The sequence below is a fragment of the Panthera leo genome, chromosome C2 (assembly GCF_018350215.1).
Source record: "Panthera leo isolate Ple1 chromosome C2, P.leo_Ple1_pat1.1, whole genome shotgun sequence".
NCBI classification, from domain to species: Eukaryota; Metazoa; Chordata; class Mammalia; order Carnivora; family Felidae; genus Panthera; species Panthera leo.
In genome coordinates, this window is record NC_056687.1 from 47,575,039 (window position 1) to 47,599,302 (window position 24,264).

Below are 24,264 nucleotides of genomic sequence, written 5' to 3' on the forward strand. Positions count from 1 at the left end.
CAGTCCCATAAGCTGCGAGATCACGACCTGAGCCGAAATCAAGAGCCAGATGCTTAACTGACTAAGCCACCCTAGGCTCCCCAAAAAACTGGTTTTTAAAGTATTTTTGTTTGGTCTTGTTTTATGTACTCTTTATCCAAAATCTGAGCATATTCATCTTCATAATTCTTTCAATATTTATTTACTGGCTTTCTTAGTGCCTTAGCTGGTGTTTTTTATATGAGGTTTACACCATCTTGTGGCCTATAATTTTCCCTTATTTGCCATGTTTCTTGTATCCTTGGCATTCATTAGCCTATTGTCACATGTTTGAAATGCGAAGAAAAGGAGAAATCACCGGTCATTTTCTGCTCTAAAGGCCTGTATTATTTTTCCTATTTTCTCTTCATGACCATGTGAGTCAATGAGTTGAATCTCTCAGATTTAGCCTTTTTATCTTTTATTTACTGAGATCAAAATATCTTACTGTTTAAAATGTTCGTCTGACTAGAACGCCATGTAGAACAGAGCCTCAGTGGCATGTCCACAAAATTATTTTTGCCACATTCACTGACCCATTTTGTATGCAATATCAAATTCTATAGATCCATGCGTATACATCTCCTGCCATAAAAAGATAGTGCAGTGAGAGAAACCAAATGACAAAGGATACAATAGTCCAGTTAGGAGAAATCAATAAGAAATCCATTATGCAATGAAGAAGGGAGTTAGGGGAAAAAATATACTTTGAGTTGGGTGGCTGAGGCACAGGGAAGCCTAGAATTGGCCCAGAACATATACAGATATTGCTATAGTTGCAATTCAAGGCCAACCTTGAAAGTGCTTTAAATCAGACAAATGAATACTCCACTGATGGGAGCTAGAGTGTTGTATAGGCAAAATGGGCCTTGTTGCTCTGACTGCCACTGTTATGAATTGTAATATAGGACTGGCAGGAATCATTGGAAAAGATATATTAGTCATCTGGTGATAAAAAGGAATTGGCAAGAGCTGGCCACTGAGGGAGTGGAGGCAAATGTCTGTTGGTATCTGTTGGTGAGCAGATTCTTATGGCTTCCCACTCATTGGTTACGGCATAGCATGGGATTATTAGTTTTCTAAGTAGTGAGGCTCAATTTTCTTGCAGTTTGGGAAACTGAGATCTCCTTGGGGATTAGGGGTTGGCGTTGGTTTCCCCAGCACAGCCTGGCCATGGGACCTATATAAAGGGTGTTGCCCTTCTCATCTACTAAGTTAGCATAATATTTTCCACCTTCTTGATCTTTGTACTAACATAATTACAATAAATTGTTGCTGCTCTTCAAGATAATCTCTCTTCTCACGTCTGGGTTTAAGTCTTTCAGTAAAGCTGCTTAAGCCGTGGGGAGGAAAGAGCCTTTCCATAAAGTTAAGGTCTTTCCTGATAAAGGTAACTACTCCACCCTTGCTTCCCAATTAGATCCCCTGCCAGCAATAGCATAGACTTGAGCCAGTGCCAAATGTTTTAATACCATAAGGATTCACTTGATAAAGGCTATGCATGGCAAAGAAAAAAACAGCCAAAGTTCCCAAACTAAAATTTTCCAAGATTTCCATATGAGATGCAGCCAGGGCACCCTTCATGTAATTGTTACCATGTGTCGCTGAAGTCATTGGTACCCTGCAATTCTCATTCTCCAGCACTTCTAGAGATTAGAAATTACAGGAAGTGCCAGCCATTTCAAGATGGAAATTTACTCTAGCTGCTGAGACTTTTGTCTTTGACAAAAAGAAATACAATGGCAAAGACAGGGAACAATTGTGAGATTGATACTGTGATCCTTCCAAATGATTACGAAGTAATTATTAGTCTGTTAGTCAGCAGCATTCAGTGTCTACCTAACTGTTCCATTAATATTTAGCATGTGTTTGCTAGCATTGCTTCCCTTAGTGTTACAAATTTTAGATGGGAAAAGGATTATTGTCTTGCTTGGGCACTTATAAGTAGCATAGCACAGAAAGGAAGTGGCAACATTAAATATTTGTTGAGAATCTGACTAGTTGAAGCAAAATTATTTCATAGTTCCCTGAGCATAGGAGCAATTAATTAATGATTAATAATTACTAGGTGCTGGGGCATCTGGGTGGCTCAGTCAGTTAAGCATCTGACTTCGGCTCAGGTCATGATTGCAAGGTTTGTGAGTTCAAGCCCTGCGTTGGGCTCTATGCTGACAGCTCAGAGCCTGGAGCCTGCTACAGATTCTGTGTTTCCCTCTCTCTCTGCCTCTCCCCCACTTGCACTCTGTCTCTCTCTGCCAAAAATAAATAAATGTTTAAAAAAAGTTTTAAATAATAATTACAAAGTGCTCAGACCTTTCATAAACCTAGAAAGAGATATTTTTGTCCATTTGACTGACAGTGATTTTCAGATCTCATTTATGATAGTTTTAGCTTCAACATCCACCAAACTTTTACTATAGTTGCTAATGAATAATAAAATTGACTGGCTTATGGAATACTCAAAAAGAAAAATGAAAGACCAATGGCTATTAAATATTTGACTGTCCCTGAATGCGAATTCAGATTGCGTATAGGGACTAAATTAAGCAAGGCCTGTTTCAACTTGACTACTCAAGACTTTACTCCTATTTAAAGAAGTTAATGGATTTAAAAAAAAAAATTACTTAAGAATCTTCTGTTGTTTATTCTCTTGTTGTCCTGAAACAAACTAACAGCTAGTAAAAATTTCCAAATAATTTCTCTGAGGAAATTAGAGCTCACAGTAGTAGTAATAATAGTGATAGCATTAAAAACAGGAACAAGATTGCTTGCTTGCCCATGTTAGCAACCTGAGCAGTCAAAGGCATTAATGGACCATGAAAACTGGAGAGCTGGGGTGACCGTGGGTCAGAGCTAAGGTATATAGTCAAGTACAGTATAGGAGAAACTTTCATCACCTCCACTACACTGAGCCATTTCTCTTGATAGAGCAAGCTCGTATTTTCTCCAGGTTGTTAATCTGGCACCTTTCATGAACATCAGTGTTCACTTTGGGGGGGGGGGGGGGGAAGCAAACAGCCAAAACATTTAAGTGTTAAGGAGGAAAGAAAATCAACAGAGGAAATTACAGTAGTACTTGATACAGTGGCACCTTTTTCTTGAGTCATAGGAGGTGAAGATATTTGAGAGTTTGCAGCTTTGACAGTCTCTTTAAGACAGTAGCCAGAGGTTTTGGGAGAGAAAGTGGTATGCATATGCACATACTGCCGCAGATTACCTACGGCCTTTATACACATATGTGTCTACATTTTCCAAAACTGGCCTGTTAAAATATATATGAGAATCAAGTGATTTGAAAGTAAATACCACTTCCTTTCCCCATTGCTTTTGCTCCCTGTTTGCCATTTCCTTTCTAACCTTAATTACCGTTTCTGAAGGAATTGGTGTTTCCTGCCTTGGTATAGTTTCTGTTTGTTTTGGATAGCCCATCAGTGGTTAAGATACTTGTCACGTCTTCTGGAATCTAGTATATCAAGAATTGAACATGATACCAGGTTCTCACTTCTACCTCTTGTTTTTAGGTAAGTTATCTCACTGGGGTGACATTTCATTTGATGGAATTTTCCATTTGGTAAAGTATTACTTTTTTTTATCAAATGATGTAAACTTTCGTCTTTGTGATTTCCCTGTCTGTATTTTCCCACAACACTGTCCTCCATAGTATACTCTACCTAAAAGGCAAAGAGCATGCACAAAAGAGAGAGAGAGAGAGAAAGAGGGCTGGGAAACAAGAGAAAAGACATAGAACTAAATATATCTCTGTCAAAAAAACATTATTGAAGAAACCTGGAGCACCTTGGTGGCTCAGCCAGTTGAACATCTGACTCTTGATTTCGGCGCAGGTCATGATCTCACAGTTGTAAAATCAAGCTCCACTCCAGGCTCTGCACGGACAGCACAGAGCCTACTTGGGATTCTCTCTCTGTCTCTCTCTCTCTCTCTCTGCCCCTCCCCTACTCACACACGCACTCTGTACTCTCTCTCTCTTAAAATAATACATAAACACTCTTTTAAAAGAAGAAAAAAAGAAACCTACCTTTTCATATCTATTTTTGTGAATTTAGTCTTTTAGAATTTCAGGAAGTAGAGGAGTTATTACAGCGGTCCCCCCTTAGCTGCAATTTCCCTTTCTGTGGTTTCAGTTACCTGTGGTCAGCCACAGGTCCAAAAGCAGATGAAGTTCCTTCTGACATATCCTCAGAAAGGCAAGAGTAGCCTAACACTACATCACCATGCCTACATCATTCACCTTACTTCATCTCATCATATAGGCGTTTTTTCATCTGACAGCATCACAAGAAGAAGGATGAGTATAGTACGATAAGATACTTTGTGAGAGAGAAAAAGAGACCACATTACATAACTTTCATTATAATATATTTTTATAATTGTTCTATTTTATTATTAGTTATTATTGTTAATCTCTTACGGTGCCTAATTTATAAATTAAACTTTATGATGGGTATATATGTTTAGGAAAAAACAGTATATATAGGTTCGGTACTATCAACGATTTCAAACACCCATTGGGGGTCTTGGAACATATCCCCTGTGGATAAGAAGAGACTGCTGTATATGTAATTGTATTTTAAAAAGGATTGGGCTTATTTCAAAGAATAAGTTTAGAGTACTGGCTTTCCAGTTACATTTGGCGAAAACCTGACATTCCTCAAAAGGTTGCTCTCCATTTTGGGAAAAGCATTCTAAATCATCAGAGAGCGTTTCTTTGGAATCGTAGTTTTAAGTGTTCAGGTATTTGTTCATTTTAAACACAGTTATTAGATAGGAACAAAATACATAATTTTGGAAGTACGAAACCAAGATTCTGTGGCACAGAGATGGTACCAGGGTTTGTAGTCCGTAATAAGGGAAGATTGAAGCCTCTAAGAGTGAGTATAATAAGAGGGACAAAAGGGCACATCATAACATCAGATGGCTTTTTCCCTGTTGTTCTGGATCTTTTCACTAATAAGAAGAATGTCTATATTTGGTACACTTTCTGCAAAGGTAGGTGAATTATGAATCCTAGCAATTTGTTTTCCTTCAGGGAATGTTTCTTTCTCCATAGAACCAGGCACATATTGATCCATTGAGTAGATCTATTGAGTAGGGCCTGAAAACTCTACTCCCAGCATCATACCTTTCCCAGTGTTTCTTGACTGGAAATTTTGTTTTCTTCTAGAGATTAACTTGGTAAAAAGACATAGCTTAAAATACCCAGAGAACCAGTTGTACGCCATATTCCTTTGATTCTGCTACTCCGTTGTCTCTTCCCTCTCCGCCTCCTTATTTGTTTAAACTAAATACCTGGTGTTCATAGCTGCCAATCCTGTTGAGACCTTGGAAAATTGGCATTTACTGTTGCTGACTGAGAGGCCTGACAGTCCTTGGATATTGGATGAAATAGTGATAGGATGACATTGGCATTCTACTCAGAAAGTTTATGGCTGAAACAAAGTTCCTTATAGATCAGAAAGCTATCCCATATCTACCCAACAATAGGCCCCACCCCATAAGTCCAAGAGCACGTGGGTAGAAACAACTTCTGCTCTGTAAAGCATTCTGCTTCTGACTGAGTGAATGAATGGATAGATGACTTTTTAAATGAGAGTGTGAATATTTTAATATTAGAGATATTTTTAAATGAAGAATCTACCATTTTAATGACAATTACCTTGTGTTTGGCAACGTATGATATTGTAGGGATGCTTTCTCATACTGAGATTCTGATAATTCCCATATTAATCATCATGTACATAAATTTGATTTCTTTTAAAAACCTTTGTGAAGGCAGTGGCTGGTGAGAAGCAAGGGATGAATGGTATCCTTTAACTCAAAGTATTCAAAAAAAAATTAAAAATAAATAAACATGATAGGATTTCTGACACCTTCGTCTGTTTTTATATTCCAAAAGGATAAAATATCTAAAAATTCTACTTTTTTATATCTTTACTTCCTTCCTTCCTACTTCCTTCCTAGGAAGGAAATTGGTAGATGTAAATTCTGCTATGAATTATATAAAATGAATTTTATAAATTTTATGAATTATATAAAAATAAGTTAATTTCAATGCTGATTTTTCTTTCTTTCCTGAGAATCTCTCTAGCTCTCTCATTAATGTCATTGAAAGACCAAAACCAAACAAAATGTTTTTTTGTATTTCCCTAGAAATTGCCTATCCAAAGAGAAATCCAGCATTCTGGTATTGTATTTTATAACTTTGGAGAAAATCAAGAACTTCTTGAACACATGTCACTTGGTAAATTGTAGGAGCATATGAGACTAAGAATCCTCCCTAATATTATAAAAACTGAGGGTAGTTCTGATGCTTACAGAAGAATTTAGACCCTCCCACCCATGCCAAATTAAGTATTGCATACACTCAGTTTAGCTTCAGTTCAGCTAAACTGTCATCAGAAAAGGCAGACACATGTGGTTTCCTCAGTTATAAAATGAGTACGTATCAAGACTAAGACCAGTGATGGACTGATTGCTGGACCCACTAAGCATATTCTAACAGCAGTTTCATTTCAAGGCCAGTAAATTGTATTAGATAAAGTATGCTGAGAGTCTCTGAAATTAAATTTAATAGAAAATGGAATGACCATATTTTTTGTTTCTTTTCTAAAATAAGTTCCTTCTAAGCTGTTGAATGATTTTTTTTTTTAATAATCTCAATCTCAGGTTCATTGCTTCTAGAATTCTCATGGTGCTTGAAACTGAATGCTGTGGTTATTGAGGTAAAAGTTATTATAGCTATGACTGACAATACAGAAAAGAAACATGGCTCTTAAATTCTCCGTGCCTCAGTGTCCTCTTCTGTTTGCCTCCACCTGACTGAAAGCCCCATGAATTTAGAGACTGTCTGTTTTTGCTCATTTTTGTAGCTGTCACTTTTGCCATATTGCCTGGTATATAGTAGGTACTCATTTAGTATCTGGTTAATTAGGGGAGGCACCCTCAAATGTATAAATCTCAACCACATGTGAGCATTATACATAATAATGAGATGTTGTGCAAATGTGTGTGTGCGTGCGCGCGCATGTGTGTATATCCCAAACATAAGTACTGAAAAGTAGTTGTTTTTTAAGCTGATTCATGCTAACCAAGTTTACCCCAAAAAGACTATCTTGCACACCAGAACAGCCCTGTTAATTTGAAGTGGATGACCTCTTCTACCTGATTTGAGAGCTAGAGCTGTTTATATCCTTTAGTGCCACTCTGTTATTAATCAGTTGTATGTAAGGCAACTAATTACACCCCAGAAATTGTTTGAACATAACATGATAATAAAGGAATAAATTAAAACAGGCTGATAAGTCCCTTTCTTCATTCTAAGGTTTCTATCCAAATTATAACTTCCTTTGATATTTCTAGATAAACTAACAAGGTTTTATAGCCCAGTTTGCTTTCTCTTAATCTGTGAGAGCCCTAACACCTTTGGCCACCTATACTCACTCATCTTTTTATTACGCTGCCATCTCCCAGCCATCTTCAGTTTAGATTTGTTTTTTGGTTAGATTTATTTTGATCTTGAAGTCTACTTTGCACTTTCTACCAATGTGTCTTTTTTTTTTTTTTAATGGAAAACAGTACCCACTGGTGATCAGGAATCACTGATATGAGGGCAAATGTGATACTTTTTTAGTACTGTCAATGTCCATAAATATGTATTAAATGTCTAGTGTGTGGGCATCCTGAGTTGTGATCCCAACAAGACATGAGTCATAACCATTTGTAAGTTATAAAATCAAAATCAGAGGTTCTCCCTGTATCCTAGAGTGCAGTCCTCAGAACAAGGATGAGAGTGAGAGTCACAGCCTTTGAAAACCCTGCTATGGTGCCCATCAGTGTTTCCCAACTTGTGTTTTGTGTAACACCAATTCTGAGAGATGTACTATCAAAAGTCAAGTAAGTTGAAGAAAAATAGCAATCTTTTGAAGAACCACAGTGCAAAGAAGATTAATCTGGTAAAAGCTCTAAAGTATCCTACACAAAGAAACAAGTTTAGCTTTGCTGAACTAACTTAATTCAGAATACACTTTAGGGAAAACTAACAACAGTAGTGACATCTTTAGAAGGTTATAATTTTCTCATTTTATTATTTTTAATTTTCTTTCCATTTCTCTTTCTAGACCCTGTGAAATTAAGTATTCTTAATCATTCTGTTCTGCTCTTCCTCTGTGCTATCCCCAACCCCTGATAAGAAAGCTGTATGGAAGAAAGGAGGGGGGAAAAGGAAGGAAGGAAATGTGTGTGTGTGTGTGTGTGTGTGTGTGTGTGTGTGTCTGTCTGTCTGTCTGTGTCTGTGTGTGTCTGTTTGTCTTGTTTATTTGTCTATACAGAACTATTGTGTAGTCCTTATGTACTTTAAAACTTTATACCAATATGATAAAATGTGTTAATACTTATAGCAAATTTTATTAAATTGTGTTACATTATATAATTAAATACACAATATTTTTATTTTGATTCTATAGCAAGCAAAAATGATTACTTGAGGGGTGCCTGACGGGCTCAGTTGGTTAAGCCTCCGACTTCAGCTCAGGTCACGATCTAATGATTAGTGGGTTCGAGCCCTGCGTCGGGCTCTGTGCTGACAGCTCGGAGCCTGTAGCCTGCTTCCGATTCTGTGTCTCCCTCTCTCTCTTCCCCTCCCCCACTTGCACTCTGTCTCTCTCTGTCTCTCTCTCTCTCAAAAATAAAATTAAAACATTAAAAAAAAATTTTTTTAAATGATTACTTGAGGAGGAAGTATGTCCTGTAGTTAATGGAGTTAAAATCTGTATTGGAAGAATTTCTTTTACTTTAAATTATGTATATATGTGTGTGTGTGTGTGTATACATATATACATAGTATACATATATAGCTATTGTTTTATCATACTTCCACTTTATGATTAAGTTTAAAAGTTTAAATATACTCAGAAAAATAAGTTATGATGATACTTGTACTGTAGGAAAACCTCCACTCTGTAGAATCTTTGAAGATTATTTTATTTTTTTTAAGTTTATTTATTTATTTTGAGAGAGAGAGAGAGAGAGCACGTGAGCAGGGGAAGGGCAGAGAAAGAGGGAGAGAGAGAATCCCAAGCAGGTTTTGCACTGCCAGTGCGGAGCCCAACACACAGCGGAAACTCAAAAACTGCGAGATCATGACCTGAACCAAAGTCAGACGCTTAACAGACTGTACCACCCAGACTCCCTGTTGGTTTTAGACAATAAAATTTTCTCAATACATGGAGGCTTTTCCCCTAATACTGTCACAATCTCCAAAACTTTAAAAATATATATTATTTTAGATGAACATTGTTCTAAAATATTTCCATTTCTTTTCTTTTAAAGAACATGCTGATCATAATTTAAACTTTTTTGATGACCCCAGGTCATCATTGAGTTCACTTCCTTTCAGCAAGTGTTTATTTAGCACCTCTTGTATGTGATGATCCTCTCAGGCCCTTTTGGATACTTCACCATCTCTTTACCACTGTACTAAACAGCTGCTGACTGCTGTGTTTTGGGACTCTTGGGTCAGCTTTTTATAGTTTTTCTGATTTCCTAGCTGTGAGGACTGGCAAACTCCTGTGAGTATGTCCCGCTGACCCTCCCTCACCCTCTTCTGTGAGCAGGGAACTAAAACAACTAGCCTTATGGATACACATTCAAATAAGAGCACACTAGGAAGCTCTTATGTGAAGTCTGTGAAATTTGTAGATTTTGGCCGCTCAAGAGTCATTTTTATCCTTTTGCTTATTTCTAAAATCTCTTGAATTCTTCTAACATTTTAGATAAATGAAATGTTGCTATAAACTTATGAAGCAGACATTTCCTTTATCCCTTTTCTTAATAGTCCTTCTTTAGTCCTTCTAATAATCCTTCTAGAAACAGATTCAGATTTTGTAACACCTCAGTCTATGTTATCCAATGACCAAGTGAGAGTTAGTTTTGTCTTGAAATACTAATCAGCAATTTTCCATCTAATTATAGTCCATAGCTTTCTTATGAACCATTTTACATTTGCTTGAGATTTGGTTTAATTTTGACCTATAATGGATTTTTATTAATTTTTCAAATTCAGTTTGTGAAAATATACCATAGAATTCTTAGTAGAAACTTCTATAGCAGGCTCATTTTGATATTCTCCTTTGTCAAATGATGTGTCCTAAAAATGTCTATCATTAAAAATTAGCATTTATAAAATATTTGTTAAATTATATGGCTCTAATTTTCAATTTAGCTGAAAATGAATTCAGTGCTGGAGAGAAGTGTGACCCAGGGTGTATGCAGTACAGAGCTGTAAGAACTCATGTGTTAGATGAGCAAAGATGTCCAAGGCTGTGGTACCGGTTAGAGCAGTAAAGCTGGATGAGGTTTTTAGCACCTCCCAAGACCATGTTAATCATACCTGTACCACCATTAGCAACTGTTAGTTAGCTCATCACATCCTTTCACACCTTTCAACACCTTTTTAGCCTCTTCAACCCTATTTATGTACTATTTATGTACTATTTATGTCCTATTTATGTACTAAATCTACCTGGCATCCATCTTACCAAATAAAAGTAAGAGGAAGCACCATAGTAACCAAAGAACGAAATTCCTCTGTATGCACTTTGTATTACCAGCAGCATGTACACTGACATCTTTTTTGAAGAGTCAGTTGATGAAGAAACGAGAATCCTTGGGTTATCTACCATTAAAAGTTAAATTGTGGTATTTTGGTCTCCTTATAAAGACAGTATGAGATCTTTTTTTCTCTAAAATTATTTCTAGAATCCTTGAATATAGCTAATTACTCTTTCCATTTAAAAGAGTCTTTTAAAAGACTCTTTCCCTTTTCTATTTAAAAGTCTTCTCTCTTTAAACTGTATATAAATGTAAGCTGATGTATCTTTTCCTAAGAGTGTGATTCACTCTATAATCTTTCCTTCAAGCTGTTATCACAACATTAAGGAATAAGAATTTTCCTTATATTGTCATCTAACTTCATGGCTTATTTTCATTTAATTTTTTTTATTCACCTGGAATTTATGGAAGAGAATTCTGGAAAGCTGCAGTAGTTCTTTGTTTTTTAGAGGAAGTGGCTACCATGAGATTGAGGTTAGGAGGAGTGTGGCACAAGAAAACTGACTTGAAATCTCTATATATTATATGCAGTTTTATTTTCTTTCTTTTTATTTATTTGAGATAGTGAGTGGGGGGGGGGCAGAAGGGAGGGGCAGAGAGAGAGAGGGAGAGGGAGCATTCCAAACAGGCTCCACACTGTCAGTGCAAAGCCCGATGCAGGGCCCAACCCCATGAACCATGAGATCATGACCTGAGCTGAAACCAAGAATCGGATGCCCAACCAACTGAGCCACCCAGGCACGTCTGCAATTTTATTTTCTAATTAATATCTCTGATTCAGTAATCACTCGGGAAATTAGCCATGCAAGTTTTTTTACTCCCTGGAAAGCCTTACTATAATCAACAATTTTTCTGGCATATCATATACCTTATAATTTTGTTTTCTAAAATTTTGTGGCATTTAATGTCTTCATTTCCTTGCAATCTTTTAAAACCTTTGTATCTTCATATATTTTATTACTCCCACACCATTTTCTATTTCATGTCATTCTTTGCAATTCACTTTGTTATTCTGCAAATAAATCAGTTGCAGATTTCCTAAAAGCTGGATCCTCTCACTTATGGTCTAGTGCTGTGGTTTCTTAGTAGAAGACAAGTTTACAGCCAGAAGCTGTAAGTTCCCCAAGTTCAAAATCTGTACAAGTTTACACTAGAAAACCAAAATATTCTCTCTGTAATCACTGAACTTCCAAAAGACGATAGATGCTATGGGCTTAGAAACAATCAATTCATTAGGTTCTAGGTATTTTGAAGGTCTGAAATAGATCACATGAGATCCAGCATTGCTCTGGGCCGTTCTTCTCTGAGGGCTACAGATAGGGTACAATCTTTTGCCAAGGCCTAAAAGACAGAGCTATAAATTGACAGGAAGGTAGCCTTTCTGATACTACTCTCACCAGAAGGAACAGCAGGTTAAAAATTAATAATGACTGATAATATGTTTTCAAATAGTCTTAAAGTTTTTTAAAACATTTATTTCTAATGATTTAATTTAAAGTTTACAAAGCCAGTAAGCATGTTGCTATTTACTTATTACTAAGAACTATTTTAGGGCAGGCTGGCTGGCTTAGTCAGTAGAGCATAAGACTCTTGATCTCAGGGTCATGAGTTCGAGGTCTACACTGGATGTGGAGATTACTTTAAAAAAATCTTTTTTAAAAAAGGGCTTTTTTTTTTTAATAATGAATAATTTTGATCTTTCTTCATTGCCTAGACCTCAAATCCTAATGCAGGATTCCCCAGCTTGCCATTCTCACCAGAAAATTAGAGAACATAGTCATTTCAGTGTCACTGCCATTCTGGGCATCAAACAAACTGTTAAAAGCACTTGCGTTTCTGGTGACACATTCCAGAACTCTCATTATACATAATAAGCTCATTCTTTGGAGTTGCTAAGAAGTGAAACTTAAGTTTTTGTGTCCTCAACTATATTCTTCTTGGTTCCTTGTTTCCTTCCAACTTAGGCATCTTTACTACCTATACATCAAGAAATAAACTAATAGTACACAGGATTATGCAAAAAGCTTCAGGAGAGAAAGAACTCCTCCCAGAATTTCAAAACTGCCTCATTGGAGAGAAAATTTCTATAACATTTTGTTTTATTCAGAGAATCTAAGGCCCAGAGAGAACAAAGAGGCAGGAGAAGAGCCGTCTTGAGCTCTGAGTTGGAAGCAAGATCAGCATTATGACCCCATTATGGCCCTCCATAAAGCAATGTTTTGAAGAAATTAGTAAATTTTATATTACGTATCTTGGTTGTTAGTCTTTTTTAAGTCTGAGAATAGACATAAAGATAGGTCGGTGTAAACAGTGATGTGCAGTTTAAAGAAAGAACGATACTTTATGAAATTCTGATCTTTTTAATGGAGAAGGAAGAATAGCCTGCATGCTACACCCGTGTATGTGCCTGTCTGTCTGTCTGTCTGTCTGTCTGTCTGAGACAGAGAATGAAAAAGGAAGGGAGAGAAGAAGGGAGGAGACACAAGATAAACATAGTAATACTATTTTCTTTTTCCACATAAAATGTGCAATAGCTTGGGAACAAAGCATATAATCAAATCCATATAGGTATTTTAAATAAAATAGAGAGGAAGATCAAGGGAAAAGAATGATATTAGAGTAACTTTGGATCTCTCAAGAATCCTACAGATCTTTTGATTCAGGTGCAGTACCAGCATTAAGAGGGGAGTCAAGGCACAGTTCTGTTCTAAGAGCAGGTCTTCCATTGGTCCCCCTTTCATTGCCAGCCCATATTGAACCAGTGCCAAGTCCACTGTCAGCCTTTGGGCTCACCCAGCCTGTGCATTCGTTCTAGTTCCCCTAGCTCTGCCTGCATGCTTATGCCATGGCTTTGCCAGTGTTCATTCCATTGTTTTGGAAAGGCCTGTGTTTTCAACAGTTGCACACCCATAACAGGAATAGCAATAAGCATGAATTTTGAAAACCTGCATATGCATTTTATATTGGGGCTTGAGTATCCAAGAGGCCTTCAAAATATCATTCTCAGTTTATTGTTCTGTTGAGTTCACAGGTGCTTCCACAGGATGGACTTAGGTGAGGGACACTCAGAAACTGGCTAAGCAAAGGTGAAAGGAAAGGGAGAGAAATTCCATTCTGTCTGACCCAGGGATAATAGATAGAAAATCTAAAAATATATTTCATCCAAACGCATCATTCATTTCCACCATTAATTCTCATTGTTATTTTCCACTGCCCCGTTATTATTTGCACTTCTTCAGAAATCAGTGCGTGAGCCTGAAGAAGCAGAGAACTGAGGTGCTACACCAGATTCTGAGAAAGTTCGGTTTTGAACTGAGGTCCCACCTCTGAGCTCATGCTTTTTCATTACACTGTATTTGGCTGAAGATCTGATACTAGATGCACTGTAACCGTTGCAAAGGCAGTGTAATCTCTGGCTTCCTAGATTTTCACTGGCATTTTTGCCTGTTGTTAAGAGTAGCCACACCTTTCCACGAGTTGTGGGTGTTTTAGCCATTTGGGAAAAAGAGGGCAGGGGGAAAGAAAGGAATTGGTGGTGAAGAGATGGTGCCTGAAAATGGAAAGGTCACAGATGAAAGTGGAGTATGTGTTACCTTCTGGCTCAGGCCAGGCGGCTGGGTGTGGGTGTCATGTACGCCCCAGTGCGGTGTCACCCTTGCAGTGGTAATTCAGTTTAGCCACCACGGAGTATTGTTCCTTGTTTTCTATAGTGCTTGTCAAAATGCTATGACAACTGGCTGGTTTTATGAAAACAGAGCCTGGCTCTCAAGAGACAGTGTGTCTGAAAGTCAAACATGGATGGCAGCCATTGGCACGCGAAGGAGTCAGAAACCACAGATTGTTTTCTCGTTGGATGAACAGCTTAAAGCAACGTAAAGTTAATTGAAGAATTCCTTGAAAGTGAAGTCAGACTAAAAGAAATGCTCTAAGTCTATAATTTACTAAATGTGAAAGATCTTTAAGTGGTAGTGAGACTAAAAGAGTTGGGGGTAGGGAGAACACTTTTGTAAACAGATCTGGCTTGTATTATTGCCTAGGCAGTTTTAATTATTTGCTCTAATAATGTAGATCTCCAGAAGAATCTTTAATTAGGTAAAGCTTGATTTATGGAGTTGGCCTCATATAAACCATGATGTCATGGTGTGCTGCAGAAAATTACAGGCCTGGTCTTGCCATTGAAAACTATTATTTCTACCTGGGACTATTCATGCTCTGTATGTCTTACTCTCACGGAATCAGAGCATCCTGTGTTCTCATTTTCAATGTCTTTTGCCCAGGTAAATTCAACATATACTATTACTCATTAAACAATTTGTCAATTGTGTATATAATACATATATGTGTATATGTGTGTGTGTGTGTGTGTGTGTATATATATGTATGTATACATATACATATATATACACACACACACACACACACACACACACACACACACACACTCTGAGGAGGCAGGGGCAGAGTTTAACTACTAACTCTAGTAGTTAAAGAAACGTTTACCTCTTAGGAACTTTGAGACCAGCCTGTAATCCTCCGCAGAAATGGATTCATTCTCCCTTCTGCTGATAGACTGGCAGGGGCAAGCCAGACTGTCAAAAGTGATATCTGTGTGTCTGTCTGCCTGTCCTTCCCACAACCCTAACCCCATCCTCCACTTTCCCTCTCCTTCCCTAGCTTCTTCCTGGGAAGTTCTTTCAGTGTCATCATTGCCTGTTTCATCTGGTTTTAAATAAGAGCATGGGGCCTCTGTGACATTTTACTGTGGTTCTCACTTCCCTCCCATTACAGTAGAAGCCTTGATGTGGGGCCAAGGCCTTTTCTTTGATTATAGGTCTGCTGATTATAATTTCCTAACATTTTTCTTGCATTAATTATACCTTAATGATTGCATTTTCTATGGTTTTCAACGTTGTTAAAGTAGCATTAAGACGTTAGAAGGAATCTTTCTAGATTTCAACAATTTATTTTCCATTCTTTTTAGACTTTATCTAACTTGTACCTGCCTTGATAGCTGTTTTAAGGGTTTTGCATTTATCAGTTCTTCTCAAACTGCTCAATGTTTTTACATGCAAACAACTCCTGCCTTTCACTGTCATATTTCATCACTCTATATAGTATTTGATTAAATTATATGATTACAATAACAAGTCCAACGGGCATAAACAGGTTTGGGAACAAACATAATTGAAGCAGTTGGAAGAAGTGCATGGTGCACACTAGAGAATAGCCTTCTGGCCTCTAGGATTCAGTATGTGTGGGCTCAGTCCTGAGCTAAACAAAAGGACAGAATTGGGTAGGTGGAGCTCAGTTACGAGAACTTCTGAATCTGTACTCTCATCATTTTCTTCATTTTGCAAATGAGACCCAGGGTGGTTACATGACTTGCCCAAGGTTGTCAGACCGGTTGGTAGCCAAGCTGGGTGTCCTCACTCTCAAGCCAGAGTTTTCCTATGGTACCAGAGGAGCACTGATACCCTGGCCCTTTATGAATGCAAATATATAGAGATACTTTATCCATAGTTTTTATGTTACTAATTAACGCACGTCTGTCTTTAAATTCCTCTTGATATCAAAACTGATCCTTCTTTATTAGAAGGAGTTAATGTAGGTTATGAAATCTATCACTTTTGTCTTTAAATGACCATAATTAATAAGAAAGAGAGATGCTGCATGGAAGAATTTTTCAGTAGGCCTTGTCCTCCTTATCCATCCACAGCCCCATACTGTTCATAGCTGCTTTTGTCCCTCTAAAAACAAATTGTTAAAGGGTGTGGACCTCAGACAAAGTCGCTTTTAGGTTGAGGCAGCACTGTAAGGTTTATATTTATATGATCTCTTTCACAAACCATATGTGCTGACTTTTCTAGTATCAAGTTGGAAAGATTTTTTTAATCACTTTCCTTATCTTGCCCCATCCGTCCAGTGCTTACCTCTTGCCTCACCCCCTTTCAGAAAATATTTGATGTTGTTTAGAGTCAAAATACACCTACAACTGGGCAGTTAAAAATAAAATCAAAACCATTAGGATGAATATGAAAGAAGGGGGGAAATGCTATACTTAAATCCCTGACGTAAAAAGTTTTGTTATTATTGAACATTGCATTTAACTGAGCTCCTTACAGACAACAGAAAAGATATTTGGGTATACATTATTTTTATTTGCTGAAGGGAAACAGATCTTCTACAGGGATAATATTACCAAGCACTTTATTCTAAGCCAATGAGCCTTATGTAAGTGAAGCTGAATAACCACCTAGAGCAAGGTAATTGTTCACACATTAGATCTGGAGAAACCTTACTATAGTCCAATTCCATTCTTGGTTGATGGGGAACAGAAGCCCAGAGAAAAGAAGTAATTTGCCAGTCACCGATCTTGCTGGTGATACCACCAGCCTGGAGCCAGTGTCCCTTGGTACCGACTTAGATCTCAGAGCACCCTTGTTTACAGATCATGGGTATAGAGAGAAATGGTGCTGGACTCGATATGGTCCACGTGCCATACGTCACTATTGGGCAGTGGGGACACAGACTGTCAAGTGAGTGGGATTTAGACCTGATGAAGTCAGAATATGCAGAAGGGGGTTTTCTTCTAGGGTTTCTCTTTTCACTGAGAAGGAGGACAGAGGGTGGACCTCTGTCTCAGATTGTTGTCAAATCACTATGGAGGGGAAAACTAGAATAATAGGTGCCCTTATTATACTCGTTTAGAAACAAATACTTTGTCAAAACCCTCCTTTCTTTAGTCAGAATTTATGGGTATGTTTATGTTGTATTGTAAGACAGTGAATTTATGAGAGAACTTTGGGCAGGGGTCTTAAACTCAAGCTGCCCTATGGCAATCAGGCAGCAGTGATAGACAGCTGTCTACTACCTAAAAGGCCAGGTATAAGACAGCAGGGAGAGCGCTCCAAAGGGCCAGTGTCCTATCTCCAGGGGGAAGCTGCTTCCCATCTCCAGCTGATTTTTGTCTTGTGAAAAATACAAGTATACATTTGACCATATCTTCTAGTGTTTTAGGAGAAGCTGGAAGTCTCAGTTATTAAGTCTCCTGATTTTAAATGTTAGCAACTTCTTTCTTACACGTGAAACTATAAACCTTGGAGTTGCCCTTGACTGATCTCTTCCTTTCAAAACCTACATCTAGTCCATCTGGAAATCCTATTGGATCTACCCTCCATATATATTCATATATATTCAGAATCTGATCACTTTTTACAGATCTCTTTTGTGCTACTATAGCCCAAACCACTGTTCTCTCTCTCCAGGATTGCTGCAGTAGCTTCCCAGTTGGTCTCCCTTCCATGCTTTCTCTCCTGCAGTCAGAGGGATATTATTGAAGCATAAGCCAGTTCGTGTTGCTCCTCTTTTCATAACCCTCCAAAGGCTTCCCATCTCACTCAGCAAAGTCCAAAGTCTTCCCAATGTCCCATAAAGGCCCTCTGACCTCATCTCTGCAGCCACAGTGGCCTCCTGTCTGTTCCTTGGATTCACCTGTTCATTTCTTCATCATGACGCTTGCCTTTGCTCTTCCCTTGCTAGGAATGATCTTTCTCAGGTATCTCTAAGACCCAATCACCCCCTTCAACCCCTTGCTCAAATGTCATCTTCTCCATGAGGCCTTCCTTAGCCACACTATCTAAGCTGGTAGCCATACACACATGCATACACTACCCTTCCTCTGCCCTTCTCGACTTTGTTTTCTGTTCACCACATACCAAAATCTTATATGCTACATATTTTTCTTGTTTGCTACCTATCTTCCACATTATAATATAGGTTCCAAATGTTTTTGTATATTTCTTCATTGCTGTATATACTTAGAATCTAGAAATGTGCCTCACACATAGTAGGTGCTCAATAAATACTTAATAAATAAATCATTAAAAAAAAAAAACAATTTTTCAACTTTGGACTGAACAGAACTCTTCAATGGGCCAAATCCATCCTATACCCTCTTTGACCTAGGGTCAAAAAGAAGAGTAAGCACCTCCCCAGCTGTACCTAGCAGCTTGGAGACAAGCACGTGGCTGCATCATTACACCTGCCCTGCTCAGGAAACCATTGAAGAACTCTTCCACTCCACTCCTACACACTGGCTCCTTCTACTTCACTCTGCTGAACTTTAGTGTATGCTTATTGTTTTATGCCACAACACAGTTTTTCCAGTATATTGATGTTTTGAATATGGAAAATGTTATTTAAATTAGTTCAGCCTCCTGAGCGAACTTCTAAACCTCTGAAAAGTAGGAAACCTTTAAACAGTATGATTTGCTTTCTCCCCAACACAGGGTTTAGAGTTAGATAAGCAATGAGGAAGAGGAAGAGCATACAAGGAGAGAGAAAAGCATATGTAAAGACACTCAGGTGGAAAAAACCTGTCCACCTTGGAAAAGAGCAAGTGAAACTAGAGTAGTGAGAAAGGGGGGAAGGTGGTAGGAAAAGACGTTGGAGGGGTAAACAGGGCCAAATGTTTCAGACCAAGGTAAGGAGTTTGGATGTTATTAAAATCCAATGGAAGACTCAGGAATCATTACTATGAACTATTTGTAGTGGTAATTTTTTTCATATAATTTTTTACTCAAGTCTGACATATATACATCCTGGGGATGTTCTTCAACCAAGTCAGTCTTTTGTTAGCAGTTATTTCAGCACCCAGACTGCCTTCCTTTTGTTAAAAAAAAGTGGGGGGTTAGAGGTGCTTAAATGACTGGGAAAAAACTAGTTTATTTTCATATTTAAAACTAAAATGTAAGTTTATTTTAAAATATCTTAATAAAATAACTAAATGTATTTATTTGTACAGGAAATAAGTTTTGTTTTAGTTACATAACACTACAGATTTTGGTTATGAGGACTGTTTAATAAAGTAATGTTCCCCAGGGACATTCAGTCTTTTTAATTGTATCCACTTTAGTTACATACATTAAATGCTAAATGGTCATTCATTTTACTGTTGCATTTGCAACTTTGCCAAGTTACTATCACATTGAAATGTATAGCATTTGCTTCTAAAAAAATAATTATATATACTTAGACTATACCAAAGGTACACTAATTGCAGTTTTTATGATAGGTGTAACTTGTCCTTGAGCTCATGGTTTATTCTGGCCTATGTATTCTAATCATAAAAAGGAATCAAATGTTGAGCAGTTTACTAACATTCTGTAGAAGATAGAGCAAGGCTTTTTTAGTTCAGCATACGAGAACAGTAAAACATTACTGAGATTTGCCCAGAATTGGGCAATCCAAACTGAGCCACTTAGAGGGATTTTGTAGCTTGACCTTGGCCATCTGGTGACTAAATAGGCAGATTCTGGGACATGATAATATTTGATATATGAATAGCCCAACATAATCAAGCTATAAGTAATCTGGAAAGCTGAGGTAAAGACCAAGTGTTAGGTCTAAGTTTAGAAAGTCCTGGAACATTCAGAGGCAGTACACTGTGACATAAGTGAGAATTTGTAAGAAGAAAAACTTCACAGCTCTTTGCAGCTTTCTCACAACTGATTTTCAGTAGCATTAAGTGGAAATTATAGAAGTAGAGAAATTCAGGGACACCTGGCTGGCTCAGTTGGGAGAGCATGAGACTCTTGATCTCAGGGCTATGAGTTCAAGTCCCATGTTGGGTGTGAAAATTACTTAAAAATAAAATCTTTAAAAAAAAGAAGGAGGAGGAGGAGGAGGAGAAGAAGAAAAGTCAGAACTGGAAAGGACCGTAGAGACCCTATTTTACAGATGAGGAAACTGAGCCCAGAGGATACCAAAGACTTTTTCAATGTCACACAACTAGAATTAATGTAGGACTGAGTTGGGATTTGGAACTCCTATTTTCTAGCTAAATATTCTTTTCCATACTTTCTTGGGCATTTTTTTGACTGTAGTCATTGGAGTTGTACCACGAGTAAGCTGGCCTGGGTGAAGAAGGGAGCTCTCTGCCACCAGAAATGAGTGAGTGACCAGGCAAAAGCTGTACAATGGCTACCTGACATGCATGCTGATTTTCCATGAAGGAAACTTGTACTCAAGAGTTCTCTAAGGGTTTTACCAGCTCTAATTTTAATGAGTTTGGATGCCTTTCATTACAGTTGTAATCAGCTATTTGTCCTCTCTACTTACAAAAATTACTGTTCACTCTCATTCATGCATGTGTTATCCACTCTAGTCTTTTCTCAGAACCTGTTTTCCCTCTGAGAACACCTGTTCCAAAGGTGCATTAGTAATTCAGTATGACCAAAAAGCAGGCCAAGACTCCAAGCTCTGTTCACCTCTTGGAATGATGAGTAATCATTGTACCCATAGGCAATTTAACCTTCTACACTAGACAGAAACCCAATAACTAGTCTTCCATGACCACACAAATACAAATTAGCTACATAGTGAAAGGGAGATCCATGATATCGAAATCAGTCAGCTTTCCTACTATACAGCAAGGACTCGGAATGTTAAAAGTATTTGGTTAATCTGCAACCCAGTAAGGGCTAAATTATTTTTAATGTAAATCATGATAAAATTTCTTTACTGTGCAATTATATATAGCCTATTGTTAGCTGAGAAATGAGAATTTATAGGTTAGTATTACATTATTAAATGCATGAGATAGTAACTCTAATTAGACATGTATTTGCTGCAATACTGGTATGGCTCAGTCAGTTAAGCGTCCAACTCTCAATTTCAGCTCAGGTCATGATCCCAGGGTTGTTGGATCTATCAAGCCCTGCATCAGGCTCTGCCTGAACATGGAACCTGCTTAAGATTCTCTCTCTTGTGGCACCTGGGTAGCTCAGTCAGTTAAGCATCTGACTCTTAATTTTGGCTCAGGTCACGATCTCACAGTTTGGTTTGTGATACTGAGCCCCAAGACAGACTCCGTGCTGAAAGCATGGAGCCTTCTTGGTATTCTCTCTCTTTCCCTGTCTCTTTGCCTCTCCCTTGCTCACTCGTGCTGTCATTCTCTCTCTCAAAATAAATCAATTAATTTAAAAAAAGAAAAAAAAGATTCTCTCTCCCCTTGCCCCTCTCCCATGTTCATGGGCTGTCTCTCTCTCTCTCTAAAAAAAAAAAAGAAAGAAAGAAAGAAACTTATTTGCCAACTGGTAATATCTGTGTGCATAGAAAATCTCTGCATACTACTTTGTTTTGAAAATTATCTCTTGGTCCATCCCATCTCCACCCATTGTCCAATTTTAGAGCTTATTTTTTTCTGCTATAATTTAAAAGGTAATGTACCAGACAAAAAAACAGTTTTAAACTATGTGCTTAACAGTCATATTTATAATAGGGAATTTCCAGAAAACAAGTGATTCAGTCTCATATGCCTTAAGGTACCCCATTTCTCCAGTGGAGACTAGGATGAATTATTTATTATAGTAGATATGTGGTCACACTGGGGACCCATCTCCAAAGGTTAAAACTGGGTTTCACACTTCATCCTGAAGTCCTATGGGAAAGTTTCCAGTATCCTCATTCCCCTCGTTTGCACTGGCCCTGGATTGATTTGGGACGTGGAGTAAGGGCGGAGATGGCAGGAGGGTTTCATGTATTATAATAGTGATCCAGTTAAGGCAGTGAAGGAGCCTTTTTTTCAAACATGAAGGAAACTGAAAGCCCAACAAGAGAGAAGCCACGTTACAGGACTAGAACCAACATAAAAACAAAACCTGAGACCCACTTCTCCTATATCCTGTGTGAATTAACTTTCTTTTATGGTCTCATTCCACCCCTACTGAAAAGCCAAACTGGGTTCTTTCCTTTCCAAAGCTGGCTCGATAGAGAGATTAGGCAGTGTATCTTTTGTGTATTTGCCTTATTTTATCCTAAGAGAAAGACCCCCTAGGACAGTGTTGACAAACTTCTGTAAAAGGTCAGATAGTAAATATTTTAGGCTTTGCCAGCCTTGCGGTCTCTATAGCAGCTAGTCAGCTCTATCATTATAACACAAAAGCAGCCATAGGAAATACATGAACAAATGAACAGGGCTGTGTTCTCATAAAACTATGAGCACTGAAATTTAAATTTTATTTCTCATGTATCATGAAAAATTACTCTAATTTTTATTTTTTTTCCCAACTCTTTAAAAATGTAAAAATAATTCTCATGGGCTATACAAAAATAGACTGTAGACCACATTTTGACCCACTGGCCATAGTGTGCTAACCCCTGCCCTAGAGGAATAAATCTGAGAAGACCATAGGTGTTAAAACGTGAAGACACAGAATATGATACCTGAGGACAGATGATTTAAATGTGGTAGGGGAAATGACTGATGGGTATGTGTATGCAGGGAGAGTAGATGGATGATGCCCTGACTCTTGATTCTATTTAGGTAAGCTGAGTTGGTACTAGGTCAAATTCCACATTCTCTATTTTGATTTACTGTCCTAAAATTTATGAAAGGCAGGTTTTAGCTGGCCTTTGAGAAGAAAAGCAAAAATTAGAAAGGGACATGTGACTTGGAGTTTCCCATATGGTATGCAGAACCAATAGGACATTTTATTAGTAATGGCAGCTGGTGGTTTTCGTTATCAGTGAATCATTGAGAAGCTTGTCTGAATCAGGGAGGAGGCAGTTAGCCATATTCCTCCTTAGCACAAACTATTTCATGTCGTTGTAAAGCTCTCATAGAATATGTCTTCTGCGTGGTGAAAGAACCCATAAAAATCTGTTTTTAAGACATAAAAGCTATATTGGTAAAATTTTTAAACTCCCATAAACTCAAAATCATAAAGGGCCATTTATTAAAACAGTGTGAATGATTTACATGCAGTTGAATAAAGCTTTTGTTGTTTCGTAGGTCAGCTCACCTATAATAATTGCATAACTGGTAGTGTGGTTACTTATAACAAAGGAGTCTTAATTATTATGATAATGATAATATAATAAACATTTTTTGAACAGCCACTATCTGCTGCCACCTAACATCTATAATCCCATTCATTCCCACAGCAGCCCTGCAAGGTCGCTATTATTCTCCTTGAAGATGATATTGAGGCCTAGTCACATACACACAAAGTAGCAGGGCCAAACCTATGTCTCCCTGACATGAAAGTTTATGCTGTCTCCACTGTACCATTGCCATGGTAAGAAATGTTAGCAAAACAAAACAAAACCGAATTTGGAAAACCCATCCTCAAGTATGTTGCTGACTATCCATACTTTATGTTCATTTTACTCTGTGTGGTTATTGTACAGTAACAGAATAATTTCAGTACCCTAAAACCGTGAAAACTCACACCAATTGTGTCTTTTAATATTTGCGGTTTGTGTGTCCATTCATTGCTTGCAGTTTCTAGGCAGCCTGCAGCCTTGAACTATTCGCTGTCTGAACTTGCCCTCAAAGAATTGTTCCTCCCGCCCTACCTCTATCAAGTGACAACCAATGAAAAACCCACAAGTACAGCAGCTGCAGCTCTGGAAAGCTTCCATCAAAACCCTCATTCCCACATCCCCTTTGAAAATCACAGAGCTTGCTGTTATCTGCTTGAAGGTCATGACTAATACTTGTAAAACTTCCACAGCAAACACTGTCTACAAGACCTAAATTCCTAAGTTGAGCTCTAATGGTAACTTACCTACACCAAAACCTTTACTGCCCCTCAGCTGCCCTACCCTAAATTCTTA

At 37.9% G+C, this 24,264-nt stretch overlaps 1 protein-coding gene and 1 non-coding gene across 2 annotated transcripts in view; both read left to right on the forward strand.

Moving 5' to 3' along the window:
* Positions 1 to 24,264, forward strand: part of CMSS1 (cms1 ribosomal small subunit homolog) — a 380,184-nt gene that overhangs the window by 199,727 nt on the left and 156,193 nt on the right. The window lies entirely within an intron of this gene.
* TRNAK-CUU lies at positions 20,204 to 20,276 on the forward strand. The gene has a single exon. It is a non-coding gene; the product is annotated as a tRNA-Lys (tRNA).